Raw genomic sequence first — 23123 nt, 5'->3', positions numbered from 1 at the left:
CAGTGATGTTTGGCCAGTGGAAGCAGAAAGATCATATAGTGGAATGGTTGGAGAAATCCTGAAGCATAGTAAAAAATAGAAACCTTGAAGCACATTTCAGAAATGGTGAATTGAGAAATCTTAGGACTGTTCCTCCAGGATGTTGCTATTGTAAGCCTCTCTAGCTTCAGCAACTACTTAGTTATTAAATAACTCAGTAATTATTTAATTATTAATTTAAATAAGTTTTTGATGATATTTTCTTTTTCTTTGCACTATCATAGTCATCTCATGCATCCCTTCCTCTGACTTCCAGGAAGCCATTCCATATAACAAAGAGTATTTTTTTCTCTGAGGCAACTGGGATTAAGTGACTTGCTTAGAGTCATACATCTAGGAAGTATTAAATGTCTGAGGTCAGATTTGAACTCAGGTCCTCCTGACTTCAGGGCTGGTGCTCTATCCACTACCTAGCTGCTCCAAAGATTATTTTTTAGAGGAAAAAAGTTGGATAACAGACCAATACATTGAGAAAGTCTGAAAACATGCAATGTTGAACACCTGTGATTTCCCACCTCTATCAACAGATAGGTTGGAGGTATTCCTATATCTATTCATTCAAGTCCTGCTTGACCATTAGATTTTTGTTACACTTACTTTTGATTTTTTAGTGTCTAATTCTTTCCATTTACATTGTTGTAGTTTCAGTATATGTGGTTTCTTGGCTTGGCTTATTTCGTTTTTGCATCAGTTCATATTGATGCTTCTTTGCATTTATCATACACATCATTTCTTACAGCACAATAATACTATGTTATATTGTATCCTATAATTTGTTTTGCCATTCCCTGATTGATGTACATCTATTTTGTTTCCAATTTTTAAAACATACTGTTACAAATATTTTGCAATGGATGGGAACTTTCTTCTTATTGATGGCTTCCTTGGGGTATAAACTTACTAATAGAGTCTCTGGTTCAAAGAATTCAGACATTTTGGACACTTTATCTGCATATTTCAAAACTGCTTTCCAAAAGTGCTATACTACTTCACAGCTCCACCAGCAATGTATATTAGTGGGTCTCTCATATAATCCTTCCAACATTAAATGCTGGGTTTTTTTTGGTCATTTTTGTCAATTTCAGGGTGTAAGATTAAATTTTAGGATTGTTTTGATTTGCAATTTTCTTAATATCATGTGGTTGTGAATATTTTGCAATTCTTCTGAGAACCATTTGTTGACTATCTAATGGAGAATGAGTATTGGAGATATATATTTATACATATACCTATACATATGTACATATAATATATTTATATATGTATATATATACTTTGTATCAATATTATTAGAGAAATTTGATATGAAATATCAAAAAGAGAAATTATTAGAGAAATTTGATATGAAAATTTTTCCCATTCCCCCACCTAAGTGTATTAGTTTTGTCTGTGTGAAAGATTTCAAATAATCAAAGTTATTTATTTATCTTTGATCATTGCTTTTATCTTTAGTTTGATTATGAATACATCTCCTACCCATAGCTGTGAAAGCTATATGATCTATTTTTTCTTCTAATTTTTTAAAGATCTTTAATATTAAGAATGTGTATCCAGTTAGAATATATTATGGAATATGATACTCTGTGGAGTTCTATTGTTTCCTAATCTTCTCTAACTAGCCCCAGATGGTTTTGATGACTGCTACTTAATATAGAGTGAGGTCTAGAAGTGCTGTTCCCTCTTTATCCCTATTTTTTCATAATTTCCCTTAATATTACTTATTGATTATATTTTCAGTTAACAAATTGCTCATTATTTTAAATTCAGATATTAATTTTGTTCAATTCACGTTTTAAAAAGGACATTTACAAACTAAATATTAAAAGGAAAGTGACCAAGAGAGTGAGATATCTGGAGACAATAATATATTAGGATTAGGAAAAGGAGCTGGGAATATTTAGCCTCAAGAAGAAAAGATTTGGGCAGGGGATGGGAGAGTAAAGAAGAGAAAGGTCTTTAGGTATCTAATCTAGGTATCTTAAAAAAAATTATTATTGTTTGTCCTTTGTTATCCAAGAGAATTGAGGTAATACCAAGACATGCAAGTGAATTGGGTTGAAATGAGGGAGGGCTGGGCAAGGTCCCCTCCAGAGCCATCTGGGTCCAGTGGCCAAATTAAAATTAGGAGCTAGGGATGGCCCTAGGTGTTGTAGAAGACATTGGCATTTTTAAGCTGAAGTCTTTTCCAGGTCTCAGTTTGAGTGAGGTAATGCCCAATCAGTAACTAAGGCTGGATAAGAAATGAGGCAAAGAATGTCCTCTTTTACCTACTCAAAGAACAAATCAATCTGGAGGGGAAGACTCTCAGCATTGATGGCCCAAACAGAAACAATTGCTATTTATATTCACTTGGAGCCAATCTGGGCCCAAACGGTGACCAAGTATGGCTTGGCCTGGACCTATTGTTAGCCAATCGATGAGAGGCAGTGATTTGGTTTTAAGGCATTGTCCATAAGAAAAAAAGAAGGAAAAAAAAATCTACCCCTTAAACTCCAAGATATCTTACAAGGTTTCTGATATATAGATCTGATTTGAGAAACAATATTGCATAATAGACAGAGTACTGGACTTAGCAATTGTATGATCACCCACAAGTCTCTTAACTTAGCATCTTAATTTCCTCACCTATGAAATGAGAGAAATATTTATGTTTTTATTGTTATCATTTAGTCACTTTTCAGTTGAGGTTTTTGTGACCCCATTTTTTTTTTTGCAGAGATACTAGAGTGGTTTGCCATTTCCTTCTCCAGCTTATTTTATAGATGGAAACTGAGGCACACAAGATTAAAATGACTTACCAGGGAGGGTCATATAGCTAGTACATATCTGAGGTCAGATTTGAGTTCAGGGAGATGAATCTTCTTGACTCCAGGCCAGTGTTTTATGCATTGTTATCTCCTTATAAGGCTGTTCTGAGGAAAGCACTCTGAAACCTTGAACTATCATATGAATCTTAATTACTGTTAGAGGGCAGAACCAAGGGGAAGTTACAGAGAAAGAAATGTGGACTTGATGTTAGGGAAACTCCCTCATAATTAAAGATATTCAAAAGAAGGATGAAATTGAGTTTTCTAATAATACTGGAATTCTTCATGTTGAGGATGTATAAGCAGCCTGACATTAGGTAGTTCTAGGGAGAATTCATGTTCAGGTTCAGATTGGATGAGATCACGTCTGTAGTCTCTCCCCAACTTGGAGATTCTGGGTGAAAACATTAAAGAAGAGGGTAGGGATCAAATGTCAGCATCAGGTGCAGGGTGCAGGAATATGGCTGAAATTCATCACATTAGAAGCTCCATCCTTACCTTATTTAGAGAAAGAGCAGATGTTTTATACAGCTTTGAATGCTGCTACATTATTGTCAGGCTGAGGCAACAATAGTTCATAAATGTATGGTGGGGGGGGGGAGTGTCTTTGTGTCTGTGTGAGAGAAAGAGTTTAATAATAAAATAATAGTATAACTGACATAAGACACTTTAATTTTTGCAAAGCACTTTACAAAAATTATTTCATTTGAGCAATACAACAATCCTGTGTGGTAGATACTATTAATATTATTATTTCTATTTTATATATAAAGATATTTAATGTTAGGTCTCCTGACTTGCACACTTTTGATCAGTAAGTATCAGAGATGAGATTTGAAATGAGAGCTTCCTGATCCCAGGTCCAGCATGTTGCTGTCTACTCAAATGAAATAACATATATAAAGCTCATTGGCTACCTTAAAGTGATATATTAGAATCATAATTATAGTAATGATGATGGTTATGCAAAGTAAGCCTCCTACCAGACTGCAGGGGCTCACTCTGTCATTCTGTGTTTTTTATTCTTTTACCCTGGTTGTTGTTCGGGGTGCTGGCCACTGAATTGTGTGTATGTGTGTGTGTGTGTGTGTGTGTGTGTGTGTGTGTGTGTGTGTGTATACTGGATATCTTACAGTCTGGTAAAGCCTCTGGACCCCTTCCTAAGATGTTTTTAAATGCATAAAAGAAAATATAAGGGACTACAGAGGAAACAAATGATTATTGAAAAATAGTTATCAAACTTCCGGCCAAGATGGTGGAGAGGAAACACACTGCTGTGTAACCTCCGTGTGTTTCTCTCACTATCCATTTCATTTCATGCCTCTGAATTAATGCTCGACTGAAAAAAAACATACAATTACTTACCAAGAGAAACCATCCTTGAGACTCATCAAGAAAGGTCTGTTTTTGCGCGAGGGCAGGGACCGTATTTAGATCGGAAGCAGTCTGCGGGCAGCAGCTGCAGCGAGAGCACAGATAGCAGCTCAGAGCCGAGTAGAGCGGAGAGGGGGTGGGGCGTGATCGCAGCCGTCTCTGAGGGGAGAGCTTTGCTACAGGATAGATACTTTGCTCCGGCAGCAAGTCAGCAGCCCAGCCCAGCAGAGAAGCTAAAAACACCGAGGGTGAAGAATACAACCCCAAACAGCTGGAGTCTCTCGGGACCTGGCCACCCCTCCCCCACAGTGTCTCAGAGCGCTCGGATCTCAGAGCGCAGGCGCCATAGCACAGTAGGACCCGTGCCTCACGACTACCCTGCCCCTCCCCCAAAGAAAGCAGCCTCCATTCAAGGGTTTTTTTTCTTCTGTTTCTTTGATAGTTTGTCTTTGATTATTAGACAGAATGAGCAAGAAACTGAAAAAGAATTTAACCCTTGACAGCTTCTATACAGATAAAGAGCAGACTCCAAATCCTGAGGAGACTAAAAACAAACAGTCCCCAGGTGAATCCCCAAAGGAGGAGATCATATGTTCCTCAGCACAGATGAATCTCATGGAGGAAATTAAAAAGGCTCTCACAAGGGAGCTAGAAGAAAAATGGGAAAAGAAGAGGGAGGCTTTGCAAAAGGAGAAGGAGGCTTGGCAAAAGGAGAGGGAGGCTTTGCAAAAGGAGAGGGAGGCTTGGCAAAAGAGCCTGGAGAAGTCAGTTAAAGAGAGAGTGGATAAAGAAACCAAATCCTTGAAAAATAGGATTGGTGAACTGGAAAATTGGCGAAATGGAAAAAAATTCCACAGAACAAAAGAACTCAATTGGACAATTAGAAAAAGATCTTAAAAAAGTGAGTGAAGAAAATTCCTCACTGAAAATCAGGGTCGAACAATTGGAATTGAATGACTCGAGGAGACAAGAAGAATCAGTCAAGCAAATCCAAAAAAATCAAACAATGGAAAAGAATGTGAAATACCTTCTGGGGAAGACAACAGACCTGGAAAACAGATCCAGGAGAGACAACCTGAGAATCATCGGACTTCCAGAAAAGTATGATGAAAAAAAGAGCCTGGACACTATTTTCCAGGAAATTATCAAAGAGAACTGCCCAGAAGTCATAGAAACAGAAGGTAAAATAGACATTGAAAGAATTCATCGATCCCCTACTGAAAGGGATCCTAAAATCAAAACACCAAGGAATATAGTGGCCAAATGCCAGAACCCTCAGGCGAAGGAAAAAATACTGCAAGCATCTAGAAAAACCCAATTCAAGTATCAAGGAGCCACAATAAGGATCACCCAAGATCTGGCAGCATCCACATTAAAGGATCGAAGGGCCTGGAATATAATATTCCGAAAGGCTAAGGAACTTGGTATGCAACCAAAAATAACTTACCCAGCGAGATTGAGCATCTTTTTCCAGGGAAGAAGATGGTCATTCAACAAAGTAAGCGAATTTCATCTATTTCTGATGAAAAAGCCAGAACTTAACAAAAAATTTGATCTACAAGCACAGAACTCAAGAGAAATCTAAAAAGGTAAAGATTAATCTTGGGAACTATATTTCAGCTATAAAGATGTATAAAGAATACATGTATACCTTGTTCTAGAAACTAGATGTGGAAAGGACATTGTACCAGAAAAAAGGGAAAGTGGGGGTACTATATTTCATGAAGAGGCAAAGAAAACCTAGTATATCTGAGAGAAAGAATGGAGAGGGATGAATACAGTGAGTATTTTACTGCTTTCAGAATTGGCATTAAGAGAAGAATTTTAGACATATTCAATCTATGGTGAAACTTCTCCCACCTCATTGAAAAGTGAGAAGGGAAAAGTGAAAAGGGAAGGAATAAGCTAAGTGGAAGGGAATACGGTAACTGGGAGGGAAAGGGGTAAGTTAGAGGGGGGAACTCTAAGGGGGGAGAGATACTAAAAAAGGGAGGGCTGTGAGAAGCAAGTGGTGCTCACAAGCTTAATACTGGGAAGGGGGGGAAGGGAGTAAGAAGGGAGAAAAGCATAAACCGGGGTTAACAAGATGGCAAGTAATACAGAATTGGTCATTTTAAACATAAATGTGAACGGGGTAAACTCCTCTATAAAGAGGAAGCGGTTAGCAGAATGGATTAAAAGCTAGAATCCTACAATATGTTGTTTACAGGAAACACACCTGAAGTGGGGTGATACATGCAGGTTAAAGGTAAAAGGTTGGAGCAAAACCTACTATGCTTCAGGTGAAGCCAAAAAAGCAGGGGTAGCCATCCTGATCTCAGATCAAGCTAAAGCAAAAATTGATCTAATTAAAAGAGATAAGGAAGGGCACTATATCTTGCTAAAGGGTAGAATGAATAATGAAGCAGTATCTATATTAAACATATATGCACCAAGTAGTGTAGCATCTAAATTCTTAAAAGAGAAATTAAGAGAGCTGCAAGAAGAAATAGAAAGTAAAACTATAATAGTGGGAGATCTCAACCTTGCATTCTCAGAATTAGATAAATCAAACCACAAAATAAATAAGAAAGAAGTCAAAGAGATAAATAGAATACTAGAAAAATTAGATATGATAGATCTCTGGAGAAAATGTAATGGGGACAGAAAGGAGTACACCTTCTTTTCAGCAGTTCATGGAACTTATACAAAAATTGACCATATATTAGGACATAAAAACCTCAAACTCAAATGCAGTAAGGCAGAAATAGTGAATGTATCCTTTTCAGACCATGATGCATTGAAAATTACATTCAATAAAAAGCCACAGGAAAGTAGACCAAAAAATAATTGGAAACTAAATAATCTCATACTAAAGAATGATTGGGTGAAACAGCAAATTATAGACATAATTAATAACTTCATCCAAGAAAACGATAATAATGAGACATCATACCAAAATGTATGGGATGCAGCCAAAGCGGTAATAAGGGGAAATCTCATATCTCTAGAGGCCTATTTGTATAAAATAGAGAAAGAGAAGGTCAATGAATTGGGCTTGCAACTAAAAATGCTAGAAAAGGAACAAATTAAAAACCCCCAATCAAACACTAAACTTGAAATTCAAAAAATAAAAGGAGAGATCAATAAAATTGAAAGTAAAAAAACTATTGAATTAATTAATAAAACTAAGAGTTGGTTCTATGAAAAAACCAACAAAATAGACAAACCCTTAGTAAATCTGATTTAAAAAAGGAAAGAGGAAAATCAAATTGTTAGTCTTAAAAATGAAAAGGGAGAACTCACCACTAACAAAGAGGAAATTAGAGCAATAATTAGGAGTTACTTTGCCCAACTTTACGCCAATAAATTCGACAACTTAAATGAAATAGAAGAATACCTCCAAAAATATAACTTGCCTAAACTAACAGAGGAAGAAGTAAATATCCTAAACACTCCTATCTCAGAAAAAGAAATAGAACAAACTATCAATCAACTCCCTAAGAAAAAAACCCCAGGACCAGATGGATTTACATCTGAATTCTATCAAACATTTAAAGATCAATTAACTCCAATGCTAAATAAACTATTTGAAGAAGTAGGGATTGAAGGAGTCCTACCAAACTCCTTTTATGACACAGATATGGTACTGATACCTAAACCAGGTAGGCTGAAAACAGAGAAAGAAAATTATAGACCAATCTCCCTAATGAATATTGATGCTAAAATCTTAAATAAAATATTAGCAAAAAGATTACAGAAAATCATCCCCAGGATAATACACTATGACCAAGTAGGATTTATACCAGGAATGCAGGGCTGGTTCAATATTAGGAAAACTATTAACATAATTGACTATATCAACAACCAACCAAACAAAAACCATATGATCATCTCAATAGATGCAGAAAAAGCATTTGATAAAATCCAACAGCCATTCCTAATAAAAACACTTGAGAGCATAGGAATAAAAGGACTTTTCCTTAAAATAGTTAGGAGCATATATTTTAAACCTTCAGTAAGCATCATATGCAATGGGGAAAAACTGGAACCTTTCCCAGTAAGATCTGGAGTGAAGCAAGGTTGCCCACTATCACCATTATTATTCAATATTGTATTAGAAACACTAGCCTCTGCAATAAGAGTCGAGAAAGAGATTAAAGGAATTAGAGTAGGCAATGAGGAAACCAAACTATCACTCTTTGCAGATGATATGATGGTATACCTAGAAAACCCCAGAGATTCTACTAAAAAGCTATTAGAAATAATTCATAATTTTAGCAAAGTAGCAGGATACAAAATAAATCCCCATAAATCCTCAGCATTCTTATACACCACCAACAAAATCCAAGAGCAAGAGATACAAAGAGAAATTCCATTCAAAATAACTGTTGATAGCATAAAATATTTGGGAACCTACCTACCAAAGGAAAGTCAGGAATTATATGAGCAAAATTACAAAAAAGTTTTCACACAAATAAAGTCAGACTTAAATAATTGGAAAAATATTAAGTGCTCTTGGATAGGCTGAGCGAATATAATAAAGATGACAATACTCCCTAAACTAATCTATTTATTTAGTGCTATACCAATCAGACTTCCAAGAAAATATTTTAATGATTTAGAAAAAATAACAACAAAATTCATATGGAACAATAAAAAGTCGAGAATCTCAAGGGAATTAATGAAAAAAAATCAAATGAAGATGGTCTAGCTGTACCTGATCTAAAATTATATTATAAAGCAGCAGTCACCAAAACCATTTGGTATTGGCTTAGAAATAGATTAGTTGATCAGTGGAAAAGGTTAGGTTCACAAGACAGAATAGTCAACTATAGCAATCTAGTGTTTGACAAACCCAAAGATTCTAAATTTTGGGATAAGATTTCATTATTTGATAAAAACTGCTGGGATAACTGGAAATTAGTATGGCAGAAATTAGGCAAGGACCCACACTTAACACCACATACCAAGATAAGATCAAAATGGGTCCATGACCTAGGCATAAAGAACGAGATTATAAATAAATTAGAGGAACATAGGATAGTTTATCTCTCAGACTTGTGGAGGAGAAATAAATTTGTGACCAAAGATGAACTAGAGACCATTACCGATCACAAAATAAAAAATTTTGATTATATCAAATTAAAAAGCCTTTGTACAAACAGAAAGAATGCAAACAAGATTAGTAGGGAAGCAACAAACTGGGAAAACATCTTTACAATTAAAGGTTCTGATAAAGGCCTCATTTCCAAAATATATAGAGAACTGACTCAAATTTATAAAAAATCAAGCCATTCTCCAATTGATAAATGGTCAAAGGATATGAACAGACAATTTTCAGATGAAGAAATTGAAACTATTACCACTCACATGAAAGAGTGTTCCAAATCACTATTGATCAGAGAAATGCAAATTAAGACAACTCTGAGATATCACTACACACCTGTCAGATTGGCTAAGATGACAGGAAAAAATAATGATGAATGTTGGAGGGGATGCGGGAAAACGGGGACACTGATGCATTGTTGGTGGAGTTGTGAACGAATCCAACCATTCTGGAGAGCAATCTGGAATTATGCCCAAAAAGTTATCAAACTGTGCATACCCTTTGATCCAGCAGTGTTTCTATTGGGCTTATATCCCAAAGAGATACTAAAAAAGGGAAAGGGACCTGTATGTGCCAAAATGTTTGTAGCAGCCCTGTTTGTAGTGGCTAGAAACTGGAAAATGAATGGATGCCCATCAATTGGAGAATGGCTGGGTAAATTGTGGTATATGAATGTTATGGAATATTATTGCTCTGTAAGGAATGACCAGCAGGATGAATACAGAGAGGCTTGGAGAGACCTACATGGACTGATGCTAAATGAGATGAGCAGAACCAGGAGATCATTATACACTTCGACAACGATATTGTATGAGGATGTATTCTGATGGAAGTGGATTTCTCTGACAAAGAGACTTAACTGAGTTTCATTGGATAAATGATGGACAGAAACAGCTACACCCAAAGAAGGAATACTGGGAAATGAATGTGAACTATTTGATTTTTGATTTTCTTCCCGAGTCATTTTTACCTTCTGAATCCAATTCTCCCTGTGCAGCGGGAGAACTGTTCGGTTCTGCAAATATGTATTGTATCTAGGATATACTGCAACATATTTAACATATATAGGACTGCTTGCCATCTTGGGGGGGGGGGGAGGAGGGAGGGAGGGGAAAAAACGAAACATAAGTGATTGCAAGGGATAATGTTGTGTAAAAATTATCCTGGCATGGATTCTGTCAATACAAAGTTATTATTAAATAAAATTAAATTAAAAAAAATAGTTATCAAAATAGTTTTTAAAAAATGGACAAGTTCACAGACCCCACGTTGAGAACTCTTGCATCAAAACCCAGACTCAGAGCTAATAAGGAACATGACATGACAAGATCCTATAGATCCAGCTCCCAAACTCAGGAATTCCTGGCAATTTTCCTTTATGTAGTCTATTATCAACCTTTCCATATTCAGCAGCACCTCAGTTACTGATTATGTTCTCATCAGTTAACATATTGCTCATTATTTTTTCACAACTGTAGCCACCCCCTTGATACTTTCATGTTCATCATTCATTCCTGGGAGAGCAAAAAAACAAGATTTCTGGGGAAAGTAGCCAAACAGAACCCCTCTTTAAAATTCAGACTGATAAATGACCTTGAATACTTTTCAGAATTACAAAATTTAAAAGCAGTTATTAATGAATTAGTTATCCACACAGCCCAACTTCCTGAAACCCAGTCATTGCAATCACCCCAGTGAAGGACTCAAATCCTAATTAATGTCAGCGGGGGAAAAAATGGGTATCAGTGAGCCATCTTCATTTAAAAGAAAACAAGTCACATCGAATTTCTTTAAAGTTTAATTTTGTTTAATTGAATAACTTTTTCTTAGAGGATTGTAATTATAAAAAGGAGAAAATAGAAGTACTAGAAATTATCCTCCTTTTCTTAATGTGGTAATTTGCAAAGTGCAGTCATGCTTCAGGATTTCTGACATGATTCAAGGCCAACACCTCACTGTAATCAATCAGCCTGTCTTTTTTTCTTTGCATTTCTGAGTTCTTCTCACTCTGGAACTTAGTTACACCCTGATGTGTGATATTTTATAGGTGAGAGAGACAGAGAAAGCAAAAATGTGTCTCTCTTCTATTCAGCAAGTATATATTGAATGTCTGTCCCTTTGTTGTGGAAATGGAGGGGAAAAAAAGCTTAACCATATGTGGAATTTAACTATTTCTTTAGGGAGATGAAACTAACACACAGGACATAAAACAGTACAAGATAATGTGTGGGTGCCACGGACTGTGTTTTAGATAGTAAATGCTGTAGGAAGTTGATCTGTAGGAGGGTGATGCTGATAACAAGGGCGGGAGGGGGGAGGGAGGCTGGAGTATTCGGGGAAGGCTTTATAGAGGAAGCAAGATATGAGAAGTACAGGAAGGGGTTAGGTAAGTGGAGAAGAGAGGGAACATTATAGCTTGGGGGGACCGAGAGGAGAATGAGCTGGCCTCTAGTCACATGGTAGACCTGTGCAGGAATGGAAATCATCTCTATCTGTTAAAAGTTCCAAATTCAGGGGCAGCTTGCTGGCGCAGTGGATAGAGCACCAGCCCTGAAGTCAGGAGAACCCGAGTTCAAATCTGACCTCAGATATTTAACACTTCCAAGTTGTGTGACCCTGGCAAGTCACTTAACCCCAACTGCCTCAGCAAAAAAATAAAAAAATAAATTTTTTTTTTCAAATTCCCTTCCAGGTCCAACTCAAATGTCATCTCTTTTATGAAGCTTTTTTCCAACCCTTCTTCCTCCCCCCCCCCACATATATTGGACTCAGATTCCTCATAACATCTTGCCAACATTTGGTTCTGTGTATTTATTTTACTCTCCCTAGATTCATAGGTATAGGTATGTGTGTTCCTTGCCACTACTCAATCTGTTAGCTCCTTGAAAGCAATCTTTGCATCATGGGCATTCCCATGGTCATACAGCTAGCTAATAGTCCTGTACTCTCTAAGTTTTGTTTTATGAAAGTGCTTTGTACACAGTAGGCAATTGACAAGAGTTTGTGAATGACCACATGAATAAAGATTTTTTTAATGACTAATTGATGAGACCCAAAGAATAATGATTAAAAAAATCAATGTAAACTTAGAAGTAGGTTTGTACTGAGGGTCCAAGGAATAATCTGTCCTTTCATCTACTCTGCTCAATGGTGGGTGGGTTTTTTAAAATCAGCTGAACAAGAGGGGGCTATGAATAGATAATAAGTCACGAGAAAAAGATCTGAGAGATTGGAGAGGAAGGAAGGTGGGGGGGGAATGTTGTTATAGAGTTTAAGTCCAATATGATTCAATGGAGTGATATGGCAGCCAATCAGATTAAAGTAATTTTATGATCTAGAAATAGAAGACAAATGCCCCAAATGAGAAATGATTGCTCTGGGTTAATTTTCTATATTCAGACCCCATTAAGAATATTGTGGTTATGCCATCTAGGGGACGGGGTGGGGGGAAGGAGGGGAAAAATTGGAACAAAAGGTTGGCAATTGTCAAAGCTGTAAAATTACCCATGTGTATATCTTGTAAATAAAAAGCTATTAGAAATTTTAAAAAAGAATATTGTGGTTAGCTTCAAGTCCCACTTTTCAGGAAGAACACGGATGAGTATGGAGTATATCCAGAGAAGAGACCAGTATGGTGAGGGAACTTGAAACCATACCATTTAACAGCATTTGAAGGAACTGAAAATATTTACTTTGGAGAACAGAATATTTATTTATTTTCAGGTAATTCAATTTATATTCAGGTAATTCAAATGTTATGTAGAAAGAAGATTTGCAAAACTAGAAATGAGGATTAATCTGCAGAGGCAGATTTTGACTAGATACATTAAAAATTTCTTAACCAACATATCTGTCCATAAGTGGAATGAGCAGATTTAACAGGTAATGAGCTTCCCATCTTTGTATATATTTAGGTAGAAAGTGGATATTCACTTGTTTGGTATGTGCAAGCATGAATTAGACTAGGTCAGGGATTCTTAATCTTTTTTGTGTGTGTCACAGACTCCTTTCATAGTCTGATGAAGTTTATGGATCCTTTTCCAGAATACTGTTTTTAATTGCATAAAATAAAATACATGTTATTACAAAGGAAACCAATTATCTTGAAATAAGTTATTCCATTAAAAAAAAAAAAAGGCTAATGGACTCCAAGTAAAGCACTCCAGACCTAGATAATCTTTGAGATTATCTCATCTGAGATTCAGTGAGACTTATCTCTTCTATCTCCCCTTCTAGGTACATTGCTTTAAGCTTTGACCTAGTATTTTTATATTATTTCAGTTCCATTAGGACCACATTCCCAGCTCTATCATCTTCTGCCAATCTTACTCCAAGTCAAATGTACCCATCTCTTTTGACTCAGGCAACAATTTGCTAATGCGATCAAGAAATCCCAGGTAACATCAATCGAAGCATTTAATAAAAACTATGTTTCAGGCTCTATGATAAGTGCTAGAGATTATTACAAGGAAAAATGAAAAATGAGTCCATGCTCTCAAGGAGGTGACATGCCAACAGGGGAGATAGGACATATGTAAATTGGAACTTACAAGATAAATTTAAGTGAAAGGCAGCCTTAAAAAGAAAGGCACTATCAGCTGGGAAGAATGGGAAAGGCTTCCTATAGAAGTTAACACTTGAGCTGAGTCTTTAAGGAAGAAATTTGAAGAGTCAGAAATTAGGGTGGGAAAATATTCCATACATTAGGGGCAGCTAGTGTAAAGATATGGAAACAGGAGATGAGATTTTGTTTGTGAGAAAGGCTTTAATTGATAAGTAGACCTGTAAGGTTAAGCTATATAAAATACAGAGAGAAATAACATATTATAAGATTGTAAAGATTAGTAGTCAAGATGTGAAGAGCTTGACTGTATCAAACTGGAGAGTTTATATTTTATACCAGAGATAATAATCTTTAGGGTTTTTAGATTTAGGGGCTGGAGGTGTCTTATTGTAGTTGTCCAGTCATTTCAGTTGTGTCTTACTCTCCATGATTCTATTTGAGGTTTTCTTGTTAGAGACACTGAAGCGGTTGGCCATTTCCTTCTCCCACTCATCTTGCAGATAAGGAAACTGAGGCAAACAAAATGAAGTGACTTGTCCAGAGTCACACACATACCGTGAGGTCAGATAAGAGTAGGACCAAAGGAGGCAGATGGTTGGAATAATCTAGGGCTGGAGTTCAGCAAGGAACAATTGGCAATAAGGCAAGGGAGCATGAAATTGGAGAGTAGTTGGATAGTGAAAAGTTGATCTGGGTTGAGATTAGGAAGTGAAAAGAATGTAGCCAGAGCAATGCTTATGGTTTAAGGTAGAACTAAGAGAGAAGGTGGATGTTTTACTAAGGGCAAAGAGTAGCTCTGAAAGGAATAAGGCAAAGGCAGAGATGTAAAGAGAAAAATTATAACCACATAAAATGTAGAGTTCTTAAATATAATGAGTGGAGGAGTAGGTTATAGGAGATTAGTAGGTTGAAGAAATGGGAATTGGGATATTTGAGGGAAATATGCCAATGATAGGAAAATTTTCTTTAAGAGAATTTTTGGGTACCTAATAGAGGTGTTCTTGAAACAGTTCTTTCTCCAAGTATTCTCTGTATTTGGAGGTGGAATGAATCTTTGGGAATAACTCCAAACTTAGTATTTGGAAATGACTTTACTATTGGTTAAGAATTGACCAAATACTAGTATTCATTAAGCCACTTTCTCCTCCATACTTGTTTTGTGCAGATCCTAGGCCATTCCTTCCTTTGGACTTAGTGCTCTAGAACTCAGAAGCCTCTAAGACTGCATCATGGTCACTCCCATGGTCATACAGCTAGCTAATAGTCCTATAAGCTACGAATTTTGTCTCCTATATTTTACAAATTTTAGCCTTTCCGGACTGCTGTCTTGAATTTCTGGATTAGTCTCGACTGTTTTCTTTAAATCCTGAGATAAGACATTAAGATAAGGCATTTCCTCACTTCATATTTGCTAACATACACTTGCTTCTACATATAGCTCTTAGGATTATTTAATAGGACACCTATTTAAAAAAAATTTTAGGTAGCCAAGTGTTAGAGTTAGAAGGAAAACGGAATCTCTGTTGACTTTTAAATCCTGGAAATTAAGACATGGAGAGCACAGGTGGTATGTTCTCTCTCTTTTTTTACTGCTTGACTTTGGAAAAGAAAGGAAGATATGAGAAATAAATGGTTATAAAGATGGCATAAAAGAACAGGATCTAATTTTATGGACCATGATTTATGCTAGGACAATGAACTGCTGGCAAGGAACAGAGTATGTTTCATAAAAGTTGGAAAGAACACATTTAGTAGGGCCTAATTAAGAAGGTTTTCAATGGGAATGAACGAGAAGGCAGAAAAATGGGGAGATAAACCAGTAAAACCAGATGGTGTGGAAATTAATATGTATAATATGGAATAGCATTGAAGAGGACATACCCAGTTATCCACAAGTGACATTAACAGGGGAGAAAGTTAGCAGCAAATATTTATGACCTTGGCTGTCTTATGTATCACTGCAGAGAATATAGTTTAACAAATGATATAAGACTCAGGTCTCTTGACTTGAACTCCAGTGTTCTTTCCAATATGACTCATTGTCTTTCATCTCATGGGTATACCATGTCAATGGAAAGGGCATGCCTTATTCCAAAAAAGCCTAACTGATGGTAGAGAAGCCGTGTTCTATGTCAAAAAGGACTGTTTATGGAAATTCTTGAACCTTGGGACAGAAGCATAATGGAGAATATTCCCATAAACATAAAAAAGAGTGAAAGAGAATTGATCCTGGAGAAGTAACAATCACAACAATAATAGGGCTAGAACAGCAAAGTGTACATTGTTCAGAGCAGCAAGCAGATGGGAGTGAGAGAACAGTAATGGACAAAGAAAGAACAGTAATTGGTAAAGAAGTCCCCATCAGTGTGGGGCATTATAGTGGGTATCAAGCCAGAATATGTATCAGAGAAGAAATGTATCACTTTTGAGGAAAGGAGACAGAAAAGAGATGAGATAAAGACATAAGAGCCCGAATCAACCAATAATAAGAATTAATCCAGTGACCCTGGCCCCGAATATGCGCCAAGTCAAAAAACTGACAATTAATTGGCAATTTCAATACATTCTATATATGCTATAGCATATCTTTTTAAGCTGAGCTTTTGTGCACTAAACATGTCGACTTCTTGAAGGGAGAATGTTGTCAAACATGGGATGCATACACACTTACAGGAATGTAACAGACCATATATTCTGAGGATAAAAGTTATGCTTTTCTTGAATTATTTTAATATTGTTATATTTAATGTAATTAATTATAATTATTTAAGATAACTTTTGGACACGTAAAAGAGGTTTTCTTGAAAATAATTGAGTTTATGGGAAGGACTAAAATCATAAAGGTAGTATTTAGAAGTGACTTTACTATTATTTAGAAATATAATAACAACAAATTAAAATATTATTTTTCAATTTTATTTATATTTAATTTTTAAAAGTTTTCAGTTCTAATTTCTCTTCCTCCTGTTCTTCCCCCTTCCTTGAGAAGACAAGAAATATGGTACCCATCATACATATGAAGTCAAGCAAAACTTTTCTATATTAGCCATGTTATAAAAGACAGAAAGAAAAGTAAAAAAAAAAAAAAAAAAAAAAAAGTAAAAGAAAATATGCTTCAGTTTACACTCATTCAGTTCAACAGGTTTCACTCTAGAAACGGATAGCATTTTTCAGGATGATGTTTTTCTAATATACATTATAAAATACACAAAGGGAAAATACAGTAATGATGGGGGATTTCAACTAATTAGGCTAAAAATCTCATTCTACTTAAAGCAGAATGGCTATTAAGTCCTTAACATGTTTTTGCTAGTTTTATTGCATAGAAGATAGAAGAAACAATGAGAGGTGCTGTTAATGAACAGGAAAAATTTGGTTGGTGATGTAGGAATTATAGGAAACTTATAAGAAAGTGATAATAATAAAGCTAGGCATAGTTATACATGTGTGTATGCTTGACTTTAGGAAAACAATTTTTAAATATTCAGAGAAAAAACTAGGCCAAATGACTTAAAAGGAAGAAAGAGAGAGAAATATGATTGCACAGAGAACTTTGCTGAGATTTTAAAAGAATATCTACAAGAAACAAGAATAATACCTAACCAAGGATAAATACTAAAAAGGAGCATGAATTTATAACAATGATATCAGGAAGGATAAAGTGCAGAATGAATGGAAGTTTCAAAATAGGCAGAAGACAAAAAAAGGAAATATTTTAGTTATATCTAGAGAACAGTGAATGAGAAATAGTGTTCCTGTTTGGAGGGTGGTATGTTAAAAAAGATGACAGCAAGAAGAATAATAACTGTTCAGGTTCAATTTTGCTTCTGTTTTCTCTGTCAAAGAGAGTGATCTGTAGACTAAAAAAATCATTTAAGTAAATTTGGTTAAAAGAATATTGAAGCTTAAAAGAGCAGAAAGAGAACATGGAGTTATTTTGAATGGGTTCAGATCTCCAAAGTTAGAGAAATTATTATTATTATCCCAGAATAATGAAAAGACTTGCAAATACAATCACAAAACTAAAATTGGTCATTGAGAAATCATGGGCACAGAGAGAGAGAGAGAGAGAGAGAGAGAGAGAGAGAGAGAGAGAACACATATAGTTTATCAGACTTTGGAGGGACAGATTATGAGACAAGAATATTTATATGCAAATGATAGCAAATAATAAGAGTTCAGATTATCTGCAAGATAAAAAGGATGTTAAATTGTAATGTCTAATGAGTTACCACCTGCTCTAAATCATTATTAATCAGAGAAATTCAAATTAAGATAACTCTGAGGTACCACTACATAGCTCTCAGATTGACCAAGATGACAGGAAAAGATAATGACAAATGTTGGAGGGGATGTGAGAAAACTGGGACACTAATACATTGTTGGTGGAATTGGGAATGGATCCATCCATTTTAGAAAGCAGTTTGGAACTATGCTCAAACAATTATCAAACTTGCATATCTTTGATCCAGCAGTGTTACTACTGATCTTATATCCCTCATATAAGGATATACACACACACAAAACACACACACACACAATACACACACACACACTATATATATATATATAGTGTGTGTGTGTGTGTATTGTGTGTGTGTGTGTATATATATATATATATATATTGTGTGTGTGTGTATACAGATATATAGATAGATTTTTTTTTTTTTTTTTTGCTGAGGCAATTGGGGTTAAGTGCTTTGCTCAGGGTCATACATATAGGAAATGTTAAGTCCAAAGAGACCTTAAAGAAGGGAAAAGGACTCACACATACAAAAATGTTTATGGCAACCCTTTTTGTAGTGGCAAGAAACTGGAAACTGAGTGGATGCTCATCAGTTGAAGAATGACAATATGTTATGGTATATGAATGTTATGGAATATTATTGTTCTATAAGAAACATTCAGTAGGATGATTACAGAAAGGCCTGGAGAGAGTTACATGAACTTATGCTAAGTGAAATGAGCAGAACCAAGAGATCATTGTGGCAACAATAAGATTATATGATGATCAATTCTGATGGATGTAGCTCTTCTCAACAATAAGACAATTCAGGCCAATTCCAATGACCTTGTGAAGATAAGAACCATCTACACCCAGAGAGAGGACTGTGGGAACTGAATGTGGACCACAACATAGCATTTTCTCGCTTTTTGTTGTTTGCTTGAATTTTCTTTTCTTTCTCATTTTGTTTCCTTTTTGATCTGATTCTTGTACAGCATAATTATATAAATATTTATGCCTATATTGGATTTACACATAGTTTTACCATGTTTAACATATATTGGATTACTTGCTATAATAGGAGAGGGAGTGGAAAGAAGGGGGGGGAATTGGAACATAAGGTTTTGCCAAGGGTCAGTGGTGAAAAATTATCCTTGCATATATTTTGAAAATAAAAAGCTTCAATTAAAAAAAATGAGTTATCACAAACTAGAGAAAACTAAACTAATCTAACTTGGCTGGAGTTACATTTACATATTATATATCATGTGTGTGTGTACACATATACACATGTCATCACATATGTCATATGTTTGTATATAATAGACACTTTATATGTGTTTATACATATGTACACACATATATGAATATTAGAGCAGCATCCCTGACTGCTAACACCTGGCTTCCTAATACCTGTCCACTCTACAGGATCTTTCCTCCCCTCTTGACATATAGTAAGGAGTCATTCTCTCAAAATTCCCAGATAGTTCCCGGGTTGTTTGGGGTAACTCTCTGCTGCTATGACCTAGTGTTTGGATTGGGAAAGAGAAGTGATAGACACACTTTGACATAGAAATTAAGGCCTCTGTTTTGGGGTGCTCTTTCCCTGGCTCCTGCTGTTAAAGCAAGGCATAATTATCAGTTACTGTTATTACAGCTTGAGGGGAATTTGGGAGATGGCAGAATGAATACAAATAAAATCAGTTGTAGGGGGCATAGCCTCAGGTAATTTGGTCTCTGGATAGGTCATTTTGCACCTATTTTCTCCCCTGCCCCAATCCATCCTTCACACCACCTGCCAACATAATCTCACTCATGCATAGAAATTGTCATGCTTCTCTGGCTCAGATATGGTCAGTGGTTCCCATTGCCTTGGGATAAAATTTGCACCCTTATGTCTGGTATTCACAAGAACTTTCACAATCTGGTGCCTCTCTAACCTTGCTAGGCTGATGATCTAAACATATTGATGCCCTGGTAAAATGGACTTTTATTTGTGCCGCCTAAACACCTTAGGCCTTTCCATCCCAGGCCTTTGCTTGTAGAGTTCTCAATCTCTGCAATGTCTTCCTTCCCTCTTTTTGCCTTTTGAATTTCTGCCTATCCTTAAGAGCCTGATTCAAATATTGTCATCTTGGTGCTCCATTAAAATAGCTCCCCCCCCCCCCACCTTGGATATTATGTTTCATTTTTTGATACCCCTTCTAATTTATTTATTATGTATCATATATTTTAATTATTTTGTACTGTATGCAAAACTCTAGGAGAGGAGAGACCATGTTTTATTTAAATTTTCCAAATCCCCTAGCCAGCTCTAGGACACAGAAGTTTTATGTTTGCTAAGTGATTGTAATTGAATACATAGCTAAACTCTCTTCTGAGCCTTTCCCCCATATCAGCCGACTCTTGTAGCTGATGAGGGTGGAACCCCAGATCTTTGATTAGAACAAGATAGCTGGAAGTGCCATCTGGAGAAAGCCTGGATTACAGTAAACTATCTGAAAGCCTAGCTACTCCCTGAGGCAAGCAGAAAGGAGTACAGATAGGATCTTCTGGGTTTAAGTGGGTCTTTAGTTCTTAAATAGGCTTTTTGTTCCTTGTCAGAATACTTTGCATTGACAAAATCATCATAACCCCCATAGTTACTGTATCCAATCAGAAAGTCAAGATAGATGCCAACTCTCCTCCCCTCCTCCAAATTATATTTCCCTTATAAAATGACTTAGTCCACTGTAATTTCCTGGCTAACATCTATTAGGATCCTGCCTTCTTTTTAGGATTAGCCTGTCAGTCAATGGCATAATCCTACTTTATAGCATTTTTCTCCTTGTTATAGCTAATTCCCCAAATCCTTTTTATGGTTAGCCATCCTTATAAAGTGGAAGGTTCATTAGGAGCTTGCCAAGCCCTAATGGTGTCCTCCTCAATGGCTTCTCCCCCTGGTTAATTCTGAGTTCCTCTAGGGAACTTGTTAATTGCCAAAACTCCTTTCCAACCCTTATGAGTTTAGCCCATTCTTAGTAGAATCATTTGTCTCTTGATATGGAGAAGGTCTAAGCCTATAAATTCTTTTGAGACACCTTGCAACACTGACCCCAATATACTTTTGGAGTTTAGCACTTCAAACCTCAACATTTGGTGGCCCATATAGGAGTCCTAGAACCCCAATATATTTTGTTGGTTCAGCACCCTTACATCTCATCCACCTGTCACCTGTTCTCTTGGTCCCTATGCTATGTCATCTTTATTTCCTTCTTCTCAAGATCCTTCTTAAGATCATAGTAGAGGCCCTTAGATATCATCTGCTCTGATGCCCTTATATGATAGATGATTTTCCCAAGATCACTCAATAAGCTACTGGGAAAGTAAGTCCAGTCCTTGTGCCACTATATTATACAGCCTACAAGGCCCTTGCATAGAATGTAAGCTCCTTGAGGGCAGGGACTGTCTTTGCTTGTATTTGCAAACCCAGTCTTCAACATAGTACCTGGCATATGGATGCTTGATTCCTTCCCTTCTAGCTGGGTGGCAAATGACCCTTCAGTTTCATGGTAAAACTTACAGCACCTTGAGCCCTATTTTTCCAACATTCTTGAACTCTGCCCAATGAATCTCTGAACTACAGTGTCCTCTCACTCTACACTGTTCCTATCAACTCGATATTTATAGAAAGAATCCAATTTAGAAAAGACCTGAGAATTGTAATCCCATATCCATGGCTCTGTAGCCTCAGGCCACATATTTTACCTTCTCTGAGCTTTAGCTCCTTTAGTTATAATATGGAGATAATAATACTTATGTCACCTACTTTCCAGGATTGTTATGAAGCTCAAATAGGTTAATATGTGCAAAGCACTCAGCACTGTATTACACAGACTTTTCTATGTATAAAATATAAATGATTTTAATTAGGATAATTATTTCTTTCTGATCTCATAAATTTTCTCAAAAGTCCCAAGCTCTTGCACATTCCTCTCCAACTCCCACCATCACTATTCTGAAGTTTCTGACCTCTTTCCAGAGTACCCATATCTTCCTTAATGGAATCATGTCTTCTTCTAAGCACTTGTGTCTTAGACAAATAATAGCTTATTTTTCATTTTGTACTTCTCTGATTTTGGCCCTGGTCAAACCAGATATATTCCAGTGATTTTATCAGGGAGAGAATTTGGGAAGAGAAAGAAGTTAGATGATTTGTCCTACCTTATTAGCCATTTTGGTGGGGCCCTCGCAGTTCTTGTTCAGTAAAAAATCCCCAAAAAAACCAGTCCTGAGAGAAATGGGGTGATAATGACCACATCCTAGAAGCCCAGGTATAAAAACCATTTCATTTCTCCAAGTGATAGGATGAATAAGATTCAACAAAAAGCCATGTCCCTGCTAGCTTCCCAGATGGGTCATTGGGATGGGCATTGACAGGAGAAGACTTTTACTGAATTTAAGTGAGCCTTTGTTGCAATGGACCCTATCTAGTTGAATTTCCACAGCTATTCCCTAGGACAAGTATGGAGGGACTGTTGAATTTCTTGTCAAATTCCTTGCATTTATTCCTTACAATTATCATGACCTCACAGTTACTGTATCCAATCAGAAAATCAAGTTATGATGCCAACCCCCAAGTTTATTTCTCTTCTATAAAAGAATCTATCCGTACCTCAATCCCCAGCTAACTCCTTTCAGGATACTAATTCCTTTTAAGGATAGCCCACGAGTCAATGGTGTAATCCCCCAATCCTTTGTGGGTTTATTAGGAACCTCCTACCATATTAAGAATTTACCATGCCTAATGGCATCTCCCTCCTTGTTATGGTATCTTCCCTCAAGTTAATTATGAATTCCACTAGGGAATTTAGCCCTAGTCTTTCTCTTTGTTAATGCTAACTCCTTTTTAGAATTTAGCCAGCCAGTCAATGGCATAATAATAAAATCTTTGCCTCTTGATTTGGAAATGATATTAGATTACAAATTCTTTTGAGATATCTTGTGACATTTTGTACTTTCTCAATATATTTGGTGGACCATACA

The 23123-nt window shown here is 36.2% G+C and overlaps 1 protein-coding gene across 1 annotated transcript in view; it reads left to right on the top strand.

Moving 5' to 3' along the window:
* DNAI1 (dynein axonemal intermediate chain 1) overlaps nucleotides 1-23123 on the top strand; it is a 279043-nt gene that overhangs the window by 126401 nt on the left and 129519 nt on the right. The gene's annotated exons all lie outside the window — the stretch shown is intronic.

Source organism: Antechinus flavipes, chromosome 1, assembly GCF_016432865.1.
Source record: "Antechinus flavipes isolate AdamAnt ecotype Samford, QLD, Australia chromosome 1, AdamAnt_v2, whole genome shotgun sequence".
Taxonomy (NCBI): domain Eukaryota; kingdom Metazoa; phylum Chordata; class Mammalia; order Dasyuromorphia; family Dasyuridae; genus Antechinus; species Antechinus flavipes.
This window is presented reverse-complemented; position numbering and strand designations above follow the sequence as displayed.